The following is a 13,394-nucleotide window of genomic DNA, read 5'->3' on the forward strand; positions in this document are numbered from 1 at the left end:
AATGCCAGATTCATGCTCTGGAAGAACAAAAAGGGAATTGCTCTCTCTTTAGCCCCTCCAAACTGAATGCCCTCCTAGATTTTAGGTTTTTATTTGTTTGTTTGTTTTTAAATATTTATTTATTCATGAGAGACAGACAGAGAGAGGAAGACACCGGCAGAGGGAGAAGTAGGCTCCCTGTGGGGACTTGATCCCAGGACCCCAGGATCATGACCTGAGCCACTGAGCCAAAGGCAGAGCCACTGAGCCACCCAGGTGCCCCCAGATATTAAGTTTTAAAACAACCTAACATCAAGATGTCTTGGCCAAGGAAACAATTTCTTAGGTCAATTCAAGGCTACGTAAAATGGCACTTCCTGGAATATATCTCAGATTAAAACTGAAAGCAGTGAAGAGCTACTTACATAATAGGCTTAATTCTAGAAAATCAGCTGCTTTTACATTCTAGCAAAACAAGAACATGATTTTTAAAGCATTTAAACTTGTAGCAGACTGCAGAAAAATTGTTCAAAGGACAACTAAACCACTGCCCTTAATGGACCTTTACAGACTCCCTCTAGACTCTTCCTTCTTCCACTCAGGTCCCTCTTCCTCCCTCCCCTCCACCCTCTGTCTCCAGGACTAGAAAAACTGGATGGCATGTGAGCTGCTGCTTGGCTGGAAACTTCACCAAAGACCCAAAACCCTCAAAACATGTAATTCAGTTTAAGCTGCATGCCTCTGCCCTTCTGTAGGAATATTTTTCTACAGTTTCCAAAGCAAAGGATTCTGTACACAATTTACAACTCTTCCTATTTTTAATATAGCCTCTTCTCTCTTGCAGGGGGAGAGCTACTGGGATAACATTATAAAAGATAAAATGTTTATTATATAAATATCTCACCCCAAAATTATTGAGAGGGAAATGTGCATGCTTGTAAAAATTCTTTGGCATGCCAACTGGAGCAGAAGTGGAAAATAGAAGGTGTAAATCTCAGCAGAAACCTAAGCAATGAAAAATGACTTCTCCATTACTTTGTTGTGGAGTAATATTGCTTGTTTCAAAAAGCAAGGTAGTAAGTAAAGGAAAGCATATAGAGTTAGGAAGAAAAGAGTGGAGTCATCAAGGCAGAAAGAGGATGATCTTCAGTGGAGTAGAAGGTTCTGTTCCCCTCAAAGTTATGATGGGGAAAGAAATCTTAGGAAAAAAGATGCCCCTGCCTTACATCTTCAATGACACCTACTACACTCACACATTTTTTTTTGGAGAGCCTACATTTGGGAATGGGATCTATAGGAGCTGCTATATCCAACTCTATCTCAGATAAATTACCATCCAAAAACTGAGACATCACCTTCACTATGATGGCAAAAGTCATGCTGCAAGTGATCAGACATTGACCCAGCATGATCTCAGCTAGCCCCGGAAAACTACCCAAATGTCATATCATAGGAATATAATGGTCTTACTCCTTAATCTTTATTTTCCCTCTGGAGGGTATATGAGGGTTCTCCAGAGAAAAAGAATCAAAAAGAGGTTTCATATATATACATATAGTTACAAAGTACTGTGTGTGTGTATATATATATATATGTATATGCATACATGTAAATGAGAATTTGGTTGATGCAATTATGACGGCTGAGAAGTCTCACAATGTGCCATCTGAAAGCTAGAGCCCCAGGATATCTAGTGGTATAACTCAGTCTGAGTCCCAAGGCCTGAACACCAGAGAAACCAATGATGTAAATCCCAGTCTGAGTGTAGAAGATAAAATGTTTCAGGTCAACAGCGAGGCAGGAAAAAAAGAGTGAATTACTCCTTCCACCATTTTTTTGTTTCATGCAGGTCCTCAATAGAATGGATGATGACCACCCACACTGGACAGGATAATCTATTAAATCCATCAATTCAAATGCTAATCTAATCTGGAAACACCCTCTTAGATATACCTAGAAATATTGTTTCATCTTCCCACCCCATGGCCAAATTGATACATAAAATTAACCATCATTAAGTCCACCCTTTGTCAAATTGGTGCCCATATGCATCTCCTTAAATCACACTTAGTCTCCAAATAAAGAAAATAACAAGGTCATAATTTTTTTTCCAGAAGAGGAGATGAAGTCCTTGAGTGATATTGACTCTTCTCCTTGACAACCCATAACTTAAATACTATAATGTAAAAATAACAGTACTTCAATACTATGACATAAAATCAACGTCTTATTTTACATGTTAAGAGAATAAGAGAGGAGAGAAAACAAACACACATACATTTACACATAGATATTCATACCAGAATAAGGAGGAAATACTCATGATAATTATAGTAACTGGTGAGGTAGCTATAGCTGGTATTTATAATTACTCTCTTCCACTATCCATTCCATATTCCTTTTGCCTTCAAGAAGCACTTCAGCTTGCCATGGTTCTTAACCTGGTGGAGTAACCCAAACTTTCATTCCTTAAGGGTCTAAACCATTAGTAGTCCTGCTTGGATTGGGTGGTTATAGTTTTCCATTGATGTTAATCATGGGGTATGATAATACTAAGACATGTCCTCAGGGATCCCCTATATTCCAGACATACTCTTCCTTACCTCCATTACAGAGTACTAGTTCCATTTCTCCCTGATAGTCAGGATCAATCACCTCACCCAACACTGTAACACCCTTCTTTCCCTTTGATTCAGAGGTAAGAAGAGCTCAAAGTGGCCAGGTGGCAGTCTTAACTTCCAGGTCAATGAAATCATTCTTGTATCTCCTGGTGGAAGGATTCCTCCCTCTGGAACTAAGACCTCTAGACCAACACAGCATAAAGTTGTGAGAACAGAAAGTAAACATTTTGCTAGTAGGTCACTAGGGGTAATAACTAGTGGTGTCATTCCCATCTCCACCTGTTTTCCTTAATTTGATATACCCCACTTGACAAAATAGTCTCTGATTGCCAGAGTCCCTGTTCTTACAGCTACAGCTCACAGCCCCATTACCCCTTGCGAGGTTCAATATGGGCTCCATAGAGCAGCCTCACACTAAGGGAATCTAGATTTAGTGTGCGTTTCATCCCAAGAGTTTTGCTTTTGCTTGACACAGGGGGACTAAGAGATACTGGGTAATTAACGAAGAGAATAAAATCCTCCCTGTGTCAAAGTAACAGTACATCCTTAAATGTTTTTTTTTTAACTAGGTCCAGGCTTATAATTTACTGTAATAAATGTATCATTTTTCTTTCTACATAGTAAAGGGAAAGTTCTGTCAGTGAATTCAATTCAGAGGACACCAAAACCAGCTGTGTTGCATGGTTTGTTATCATCTTGGCAACACCACACCTGTCTAAGGCTGGGAACTAGTTTGCTAGTTCCATTTCCTCTATGTATCTAGGTGAGAGGTTGTTAATGAAGGAAAGGCATAGGAGATTTGGGAGGCAGAAGTAGAGCCAATGCCTTTATTCTTGGGTAGTTGTGGCCTCATTTACAGTGTTAGTTGGATACAGCCGTTCAGCAGACCTCTCTGGTCCCACTTTGGCAGCCAGACAGGAATAGACTTTTGGACTTCTCCAAAGCTTCACTCTTTCTATCCTCACCTGTGCTTCAGGCTGAAATGGTTAGTGATTTCAATCCTTCAAATTATCCCCTTCTAGACCTTCACACCCCAGCTTCCCCATATCATTTTCATTAGAATATGGTGTCTATAAAGCCATCTTTTTTTTATACAGAAGCAAAATTCAATTTTAAGGATTTGTATATATTCTAATCCTGAAATAGACATTTTACACGTGTATAAAATACTAAAGGAGAAATTAGATATTACTAGGAACAACATAAATGATAATATGTTATTACAAATTTTGTGTCCTGAAAACTTTCCCAGAAGGAATATGTATTTAATTAATAAGATCATGAATGTTTTGATTTTTTTAGAGTTAATTAAAAATTACCAAATTTTAAATGATCATGATGAGCTTGATATGCGATAAGTCTTTTATATGCATCATCTCAAGCCTCATAAGTCCATATGAACTGACTATTAACGTACCTATTGAGAGGATGATGGAAGAGGCCACAGAGAACCGAAATCCCATAAGGGGCATTTGATTTACATAAGTGTTATGCAGGCAGCTCCTTCTAGTATTTTTCCTCCACTTTCTTGATTTGACAGAACTGTGAGGTAGATTAGATAGATGCCCTTCCTGCTCCTTATTATGACTTCCAAATCATTTATCCCTTTGCTTTTTAGCCCCCCAGCCCTCTCAGAAAAAAAAAAAACAAACACACAAAATGACAAAATAAAACACCAAGTATCTTGAAGCACATGTCATCAGACTACATTACTTATTAATACTCCCTCTTATTCCAGGAGTCCTCGATCTCACAGTCTTTTCATCCACTGAAAATTTTAGCACCTGATTCTTCCCCATTTTACTACTACTCTTGGGGCCTTTTCATCCAGCAGACTGCCATCTAATACCCTGACCTCTGAGTCCCCGGATTCTCTTATATCCAAAGTCTTGTCAACCATTTCACCATAGCCTAGACATTTTTCCACTGGTACCTATGGATTATGGTTTCAAATCTCAATTTCAAGCATACCACACAATCAGTCCTTCTCAAGACTGCCTCCATGCTGCCACAGCAAGTCGTCAATTATCCATCCTCATAAATCACCGCTTCCTTGCTTCCTTAAGTATTTTATTTTTCTGGCTGCTTCTCTGTCATACACTCCTTGTTTTACTTTATCTCAATGGCAGTTTTTTTCAGTTTCCAATTCCATATCCTCTGTTTACTTTTTAATCTGTAAATATTATAGCTTCTCATTTCTAGAGATTTTTCTTTTTTAAAAAATTTTATTTATTTATTAGAGAGAGAAAGAGAGAGAATGGGCAGGGGAAATAGCAGAGGAAGAGGGAGAAGCAGGCTGCCCACCAAGTAGAGAGCCTGACATTGGGCTCAATCCCAAGACCTTGGGATCCTGACCTGAGCCAAAGACAGATACCCAACTAACTGAGCCCCCCAGGCATTCTGGGATTTCTTTTTCTTATTCCAGGGCCATGGCTGGACATTATAAATAAAGTCCAAATTTATATTTTCAGCCCTATCTTCAATAGGGCTGAAAGCTTTAAGTTTTTAAATTCAACTATCTGCTTAACCTTATCTCCCACCTCTGTATTCAATGAATATCTCAAATTTAACATATCTAAGCTAAAACTCTTTATTCCCCCATGATCCCAAATCTGATCTTCCCAAAGAACTATATGTCAGTAAATAATAACTCCTTTAATCCATCCGTGATTTCAATTTTTCTCTCCAGACTCAAATTCAAACCAAGTCCTATCAGCTCGAAATCTGAAGTACATCTAGAGGCAGACAAAAATCTCACCATTTCTAGTCCAAGTTCATATCACCACTCACCTGGAATTCTAGACTTCTAACTCAATTAACATGTTCACTCTTGCCCTGCTAGACTCTACTCCAAATCTAGAATATTTACTTCAAAAACATTAACTAGAAAATCATAAAGAGTTGCAATAAAATTATACACTTATATCAGATGGTTTTCAAAAAGTAAGCATATTTTTGTACTATAAGTCAAGGAACAAATTTTTACAAATAGTTTCAGAAACTCAGTCATAGAGCCTTGCAATTTCAACTCCCTCCCTTCTCGCACAAGCAAACTTTGGTAGACAGTTTCTGACACAATCCCAATGACCCTAGGATCATTCCACTTCGTACTGTTCACCCTTGTTCAGTCCTTTCCCCTCTGAGTATGGGCTAGTCTTGTGAATTGCCTCTAAGAACATGGCAAAAGTTATGAGATTTTACTTCTGTGACCAGGCTACATAAAAGTTATTTCTCTCCCTCTCTTTCTCACTCCTCCTTCTTCATTGGTCCTCCTCAGTCACATTGATGGAGCAAATTACCATAATAGGCTCACATGGCAAGGAATTGAGGGTACTCTCCAGGCAACAGACAGTGAGAAATTAAAGTCTTTAGTCCAACACCTCATGATGAAATTAATGCTGCCAACAATTACAGGAGTGAGGTTCAGAAGTGGATCCTCAGTCAAGTCTTAAGATGACGCTGTCCCAATTGGCACTCTGATTTCAGCCTGAAGAAACCCTGATGCAGAGGATCCAGATAAACTATACATGGATTCTTGACGTTCATAGTCTCCTAGATAATAAATGTTGTTACTTAAAGCCATTGAATTTTGGGGAAATTTGTTATGCAGTAATATAACTAATTCAGACAACTTTTATCTGACTCCTAATGCCACAGATTGCTATTATCTGTTTTCCATCTTTATATAAATTAAATTATATAAGCTGTTTGATGTTTGACTTCTTTTGCTTAACATTATGTTTTTAAATTCCCTCAAGATGTTGGGTTCAGTAAAATCATTTCACTTCACAAGCCTATGAATAGTTTTCAATGTGACTGTCCCAATTTTTACTTTCACCATCAACACATAAGAATTGCCAATCTTCCATAGACTCACCATCACTTAGATAGATCCAACCTTTAAATCTTAATCATCTTGCTGAGTGTATAGTTTTAATTAAAGTTTAATTAGTTTTTCTTTGAGAATTAGGGAGGTTGAGGACCTTTGCCCATTTATTGATTATTTGGATATACTCTGTCATGCATACTCAAGACTTACATATTTTTCTAACAGGTTGTCTTTTTTTCTTGATATAAAAATTGGTTTATATATTCTGAATGTGAGCTGTTTAAGTCTTTAATTTTTATGTAAACTCACTAATTCTTTGTCTGCCTTTAGTGTTCTGTGTCCTGTTTGCCAATCTGGAGGACATGAAAATAATGTCTTTGATATTTTCTAAACATTTTGTTTTCTCATTTCATGGTTTGTTCTAAAAGCCACCTGGAATTAATTTTTTTTAATGTGACCAACATGCCAGTGCACCTGGTTGTTCAATTGGCTCAGAAGGAGTAATGGCCGGACATGTGTTTATAAATTGACTCATGGGTTGTGCCAATGGTTTGGCTGGAGGATCAGGGACTTGGAGGGAACATGGCTGGAAATTTGGTAAGAAAGAAATGTGAAGAAAAGATATGTCTATAGATCTCTGTTAATAGGCAAAAACCAAAGATATTTTCATCCCATGTGAATCTTCACCAAAGTGTGATCTCAGTAGAGGATTTTAGTAATTAAATGGATTGTGGATAGCAGCCTATTTCCCTAACACCCCTGATAGCAGCCGCAAACAATATTATCACTTAATAATCACCGAAAAGAAAGTGAAATGTCAAACACTTTAGGTTGGAGTATTCTGAGTCAGTGGAACTTAGTATTACCACTATGGTTAATAGTTAATAGTGGTAATAGAGGATTTGGCCAAAGATGGAAGGAGACTGTGTCCCCTAGGAACTGCACTAAGTAGAGGCCTCACCCCTGCCAATATGCATATGAGCCTAAATACATAAATCTGCTATTCTTGTATTAGGTGACTGAGACTGGGGGCTATTTACTATAGCCTTTAACCTACCTTGATTAATACAGTGATGTGTAGAATGCTATTGATTTTTGTATCTGGCCACTTAAGTATTTTTTCTTATTAGTTCTAATAACTTTTCAATTGGATGTTCTTGTATTTTCAGGGTGGAAGATTGTATTCTCTTCTTTGCAAATATTCTTTCCCCTAAAGAAGCCTGTCTAAATTGTGAAATATTTAGAAAAACCTGTATCCATACTAATTAAATAGAATTTGAAAGGATGGAAGTTCTATTAATTTATTTTGAAAGTGGTCTGCCAATAAGAAATTGGCTAAAAAAAAAAAAAAGAAAGAAAGAAAGAAATTGGCTCTATGTAACTCAAATAAAATTATTTCTTTTTTTTATATTCATACAAATTTTCTATAATTGTTGAAAAATATTTCAAAGCAATTTAAGCTTTCTGTTAACTAGGTATATGAAAGTTGTTTCTTTGTTTGTTTTTTTTCTGTTGCCATTTACCTGAATTGGCTAATGCCCATTAGCCTTGTAAAAAGTGGCTAAGAATCAATCATATATTCTCTTATTGTATAAAAAATGTTTAAATAATATAAAGATAGGCACAAAAAAATTATGGACCTGTTATCCTACTCTTTGGATGATGACATTATATGTGAATCATTTATCTTCTACATGATTTCTATATTTGTAACAGTGAGCATGAGGTTTATTTTATAATTCAAAATCAGTAAATATACTCCAATTTTGAGAAAGATAATCCATCTCATTTTATTTTTTAAAACATTTATTTTATTTACTTGAGAGAGACAGTGTGTGAGAGAGAGCATAAGCAGGGGGTGGGGCAGAAACAGAGAGCTGAGCAAGGAACCCAACTCTATCCTAGGACCCCAAGATCACAATCTGAGCCAAAGGCAGATGCTGCTAGATCCCACTGAGCTACTAAGGCCCTCCTATTTTTCCTTTCTTGAGTTTCTAAGCAACTAACAAGAGTCAGCGATTCCAAAATTCTTATCATTTCCATGGACCCATACTATTTAAAATCTCACAGTATAATCCAATGCTCATCTTCCACCTGCATTTCATCTTAATTCACTTATATATTAGAGATTATTACATCCCACTTATCACCACTGATAGAACCCTTATAATTCTACGACAAGTAAATCATCCAGTCTGAATGCCACCATAAGGGTTGCTTGCTAGGATCTCCATTACCAGCTATCTTGGCCTGAATTCTCCTAAAATGAGAGCCTGAGACCAAAGCCTGATTGAAAAGAGTTGTTTTAGAGAAACGATCCCAGGAAAGGATAGAGATTAGGATAGAGGATCACGGGAATAAAACAAGAAGGGAAGGTCAATGAAAAAACAGTCAGTGAAAGAATAAGTCATCATACAGTCACCACTGTGAGTTATTGCTAACTGATCTCACCAGAACACTCTGAGCTATTTTATGAAAACCATCTCAGAATGAAACACACAGAAAAAAAAATAAGAAAGCATTTCCTCATTGGCTTCCATCCATATAAATGTACACTTTGGGATTATACATGAAAGAATATCAAGTAAATTCTCATTAGGGCTCCACACTGCAAAAGCATAGAAGATAAGAAGCACCAACCCAGGCGAAAAACCATACAAAGCTGCTGAAATGGTAACAATGGCAGAGGCTAGAGGAAGACATGAAGCCAACAGAATTTTGAATTTCTGTGTAAGACATTTTCAATACATCTTAGAACCTCAATTCAGAGTCTGAAATGTTATGGTTGTTCTAACTCCAATGTTTGGATTTTTCTATTTATAAAAACCAAATTGAACATTTATTGCTGCTACATGTAGGGATGACCCCAAAAGATACTGATGTGTAGAAATCTTCCCTGTGGATAGAGTTTCAAACAACAGGCTATCAGTTTTATATAAAGGAAAAAGTGGTCTGAAGTAACAATATACATAGAATCTTGAGCAGTGGCAATGGCTTATCTAGTTGGCCACAACTTAGAAGGACCATTACTGGATCATCAGAGATAAGGAGGTCTGTAAATTAACTTGGAAAGTGGGCATATAACCTACATGGATCTTTATGTCAATGTTTTCCATAGAGTGTATGCTCTATGTGTGTGCCCCTTCCCTGGTTTGTGCTCTCTCTCTCTTTCTCTTTAAAAAAAAAAGAAATAAAAAGAAATAAATTTGTTTTTTTAAAAGTACAGCTATAAGAAGTAAAAAATTATGATTTGTTAGATTATGCTACATAATGACCTGGTGGGATTTAGTATAATACAGTTTGACTGGACATAGCCCTACATGAGACAGAAGCAAGTTGATAAAGGGTAAAAGCAAGAAGTGTAATATAACAAATAATGTTTATAAAGATTCAGTCTGAGGATTTAGGGAGGTAAAAACTAGAGATTACAAGCAAGCCAAAAACCAAAGAGCATATGTCCAGAGACACTGAGCAATCAGGTGACTAGAAAGACTCATCCAGTAGATTTGAGTCACTTTTTCTCCTCAACCACCCATTTCTTCTTCAGAGTAGACATGGTAGTAGGGATAGAGGCCTCATATGAACCCATTAGCCTGGACTATATTTCACCAAAGCTAATCACATTGCATGTTAAATGTCTGACCTGAAGGTAACAGAGCTCAATGCTGAGCCTTTAATGTGTTATCATCTATTAAGGATACCAACCAGTCACTAAATGACAAGATGATCACACCAGTCCCTTTATACCCTGAAGGAGATAACAATTGTTCTTCCTAGAATTAGTATGAATTCTAGATATGGGCTTGCCTCCCCTGCTGAGAGTGCTTTGGCTATCACCTGTTCAAGGACTTATACTGTCTGATTTGTTTTCATGGGATCCTGTTATGCATACAGTATATGTATCCTATATATCCTATGTATATATACAGTGGAATGTTACTAAGCTGTAAAAAAAAGAATGAAATCTTGTCATTTGCAACAACATGGATGGAGCTAGAGAGTATAATGCTAAGTGAAGTAAAACCAATATCATACAATTTCATTCATATGTGGAATTTAAAAACAACACAAATGAGTAAAGGAAAAAGAAAAAAAGAGAAAAACTAAGAAACAGACTCTAAATGATAGAGAACAAACTGATGGTTACCTAAGCAGAGTTGGATGGGAAGATAGGGGAAATAGGTGATGGGGATTAAGATGGGCACTTGTCATGAGCACTGGGTGATTTATGGAATTGTCATATGACTATATTGTATACCTGAAACTAATATAACACCATATGGTGGTTAAATTTTTTTTTTTTATTTGAGAGAGAGAGAGAGACAAAGACAGCAAGTATGAGCCAGGGGGAAGGGTAGGTGAAGAGGATCTCATGCAGACTCCACACTGAGTGCAGAGCCCGACACAGGGCTCCATCCCATGACCCTGAGATCATGACCTGAGCTGAAATCAAGTGTATGACACTTAACTGACTGTGCCACTCAGGTGTCCCCTATAACACTGTATGTTACTTATACTGGAATTAAAAATACAAAAAGCAAGAAAAGGGTACCTGGGTGATTCAGTCAATTAAGCATTTGACTCTTGATTTTGGCTCAGGTTATGATCTCAGGGTTGTGAGTTCAAGCCCCATGTCAGGCTCTGTGCTGGGCAGGGAGCCTCTTTAAGATTCTCTCTCTGTCCCTCTGCTTCTCCCCCATCTCTTTCTCTCTTCTTCCCATTAAAAAAAAAAAAAAAAGACAAGAAAGAATCAGCAAACTCAAAGATAGGGCAGTGGAATTCATCCAATCGAGGAGCAAAAAGAAAAAGTATGAAGATAGTTTAAGGAACTTACAGGATAATAGCAAGCTGACCAATATTTGCTCTGTAGGGATCCCAGAAGGAGAAAAGAAAGACAAAGGAGCAGAAAACTTGAGGAAATAATGGTTGAATAGTTCCCTAACATGTTGTAGAAAACAGACACCCAAATCCAAAAATCTATACAGTTCCAAATAAAATGAATCCAAGAAGACTCATAAGACACATTATAATTAGTGAAAAGTTAAAGACAAGGAGAGAATCTTAAAACCAGCAAGGGAAAACTACTTGTTAGGGAACAATTTTTGCAGTACCACCAGGAGATCTTTCAGTTAAAAAGTATGAAAGTATGAAGTTAAAACTCAGTAAAACTTTGCAAGAGAGACAGAGTGGCAAGATATATTCAAGATATATGCAGGAAAAAACTACCGAGAATACTCTAGCCAATAAAGTTGTCCTTGAGAATTAAAGAAGATGAAGATATTTTAGACAAGCGAAAGCTGAAGGAGTTCATCACCATTAAATGTGAAGGGGGCTTCTTTAAGCTGAAGCCAAAAAAAAAAAGCACTAATTAGTAACAGGAAAACACATGAAAGTATAAATCTCAGGTAAAGATTAAGGTAAATATATAGTTAAATTCAGAATAAACAAAGTCACTCATAAATCTAATATAAAGATTAAAAGAAGTGGTAAAAACAGATAACCACACTTATTTGTTAATGGATAGAAAGATAAAAATCTATAAACTGTCGTGTCAAAAACCTAAAATGTTTTAGGTGTAGGGGAGTAAAGATATAGAGCTTTAGAATGCATTCAAACTTATTTTCAAGTTAAAATATACTGTTATTACTCTGTTTTATGTACTCACAAGGCAAAAACCCATAGTAGAGGCAAAAATATAAAGATAAAGAATTTCTAAGCACACCATTACAAGAAAAATCATCAAGGACAGCCCGGTGGTTCAGTAGTTTAGCACCTTCAGTCCAGAGCCTGATCCTGGAGACCCAGGATCGAGTCCCACATCGGGCTCCCTGCATGGAGCCTGCTTCTCCCTCTGCCTGTGTCTCTGCCTCTCTCTCTCTCTCTCTCTCTCTCTCTCTGTTTCTCATGAATAAAAAAATAAAATATTTTAAAAAATCATCAAGTCACAAAGGAAGAATGTGAGAGAAGCAAGAGAAGAAATGTGTGAAGATGGTCAAAAGGTGTAAGCTTTCAGTTACGAGATAAATAAACATTGTGATTAGAGTTAGCAATACTGTACTGTACCCTGCTATGAGAGTAGATCTTAAAAGTTCTCATTATAAGAAAACAAAATCTGTAACAATGTGTGGTGATGGATGTTAACTAAACCCACTGTGGTAATCATTTCAGGATATACACATATATCAAATCATTATGTTGTACACTTAAAACTAATACAATGTTATATGTTGATAATATCTTAATAATAAGAAAAAAACCTTAGAGTACTTTTTATTATTAATATTTTGGGCAGTTGACAGTTGTAGCTAAAGCTAAGTCATGAAGCTCTGAAAAATGTGCCAATACTATTAGGCAATGGTTGAAAATAAGGAAGACAAACCCCCCAAAATATTTATATGCTTGGGAAAACAGATTTAGGGAGATGGGGGAAGCAGTAGATTGTATTTATTTAGACTTAACTATCCTTATAGAGATTATGAAGCGCTTGTTTGTTTTTTGCTTGTCTTTAAATACTGCAGTATATAGTAGGTATTCAAAGTGTTTGGTTTGAGTATTTGCCTGAGTTGTGAAAGATACACTTACAAAAAACTATCAACCCAGTAATGACTGATCATTTTTCAAGTTATTTAAAACTTGTCAGCATTTATCTCCTTAGGAAGTTAATTTTCTTTCACTGAAATTATACAGCAATTTATTTTGTGTGTTGAGTAGAATGGCTGTGTCCTAAGGCACCTAAGTGACCCGGTTGATTGAGCACCAACTCTTGAATTTGGCTCAGGTTAGATCTTGGGATCGAGCCCTCATATCTGGCTCTGTGCTCCAGAGGGAGTCTGCTTGGATTCTCTCTCTCCCTCTCCCTTTGCCCCTCCCCAGCCACTGTGTGCTCTCCTTATAAAATAAATGAATAAATCTTAGAGGGGGGCGGAGAGGAGGCAGAGGCAGAGAAGGAGGGCTTCCTTAAAAAT

This window comes from Canis lupus, chromosome 6 (genome assembly GCF_011100685.1).
Source record: "Canis lupus familiaris isolate Mischka breed German Shepherd chromosome 6, alternate assembly UU_Cfam_GSD_1.0, whole genome shotgun sequence".
Lineage (NCBI taxonomy): Eukaryota > Metazoa > Chordata > Mammalia > Carnivora > Canidae > Canis > Canis lupus.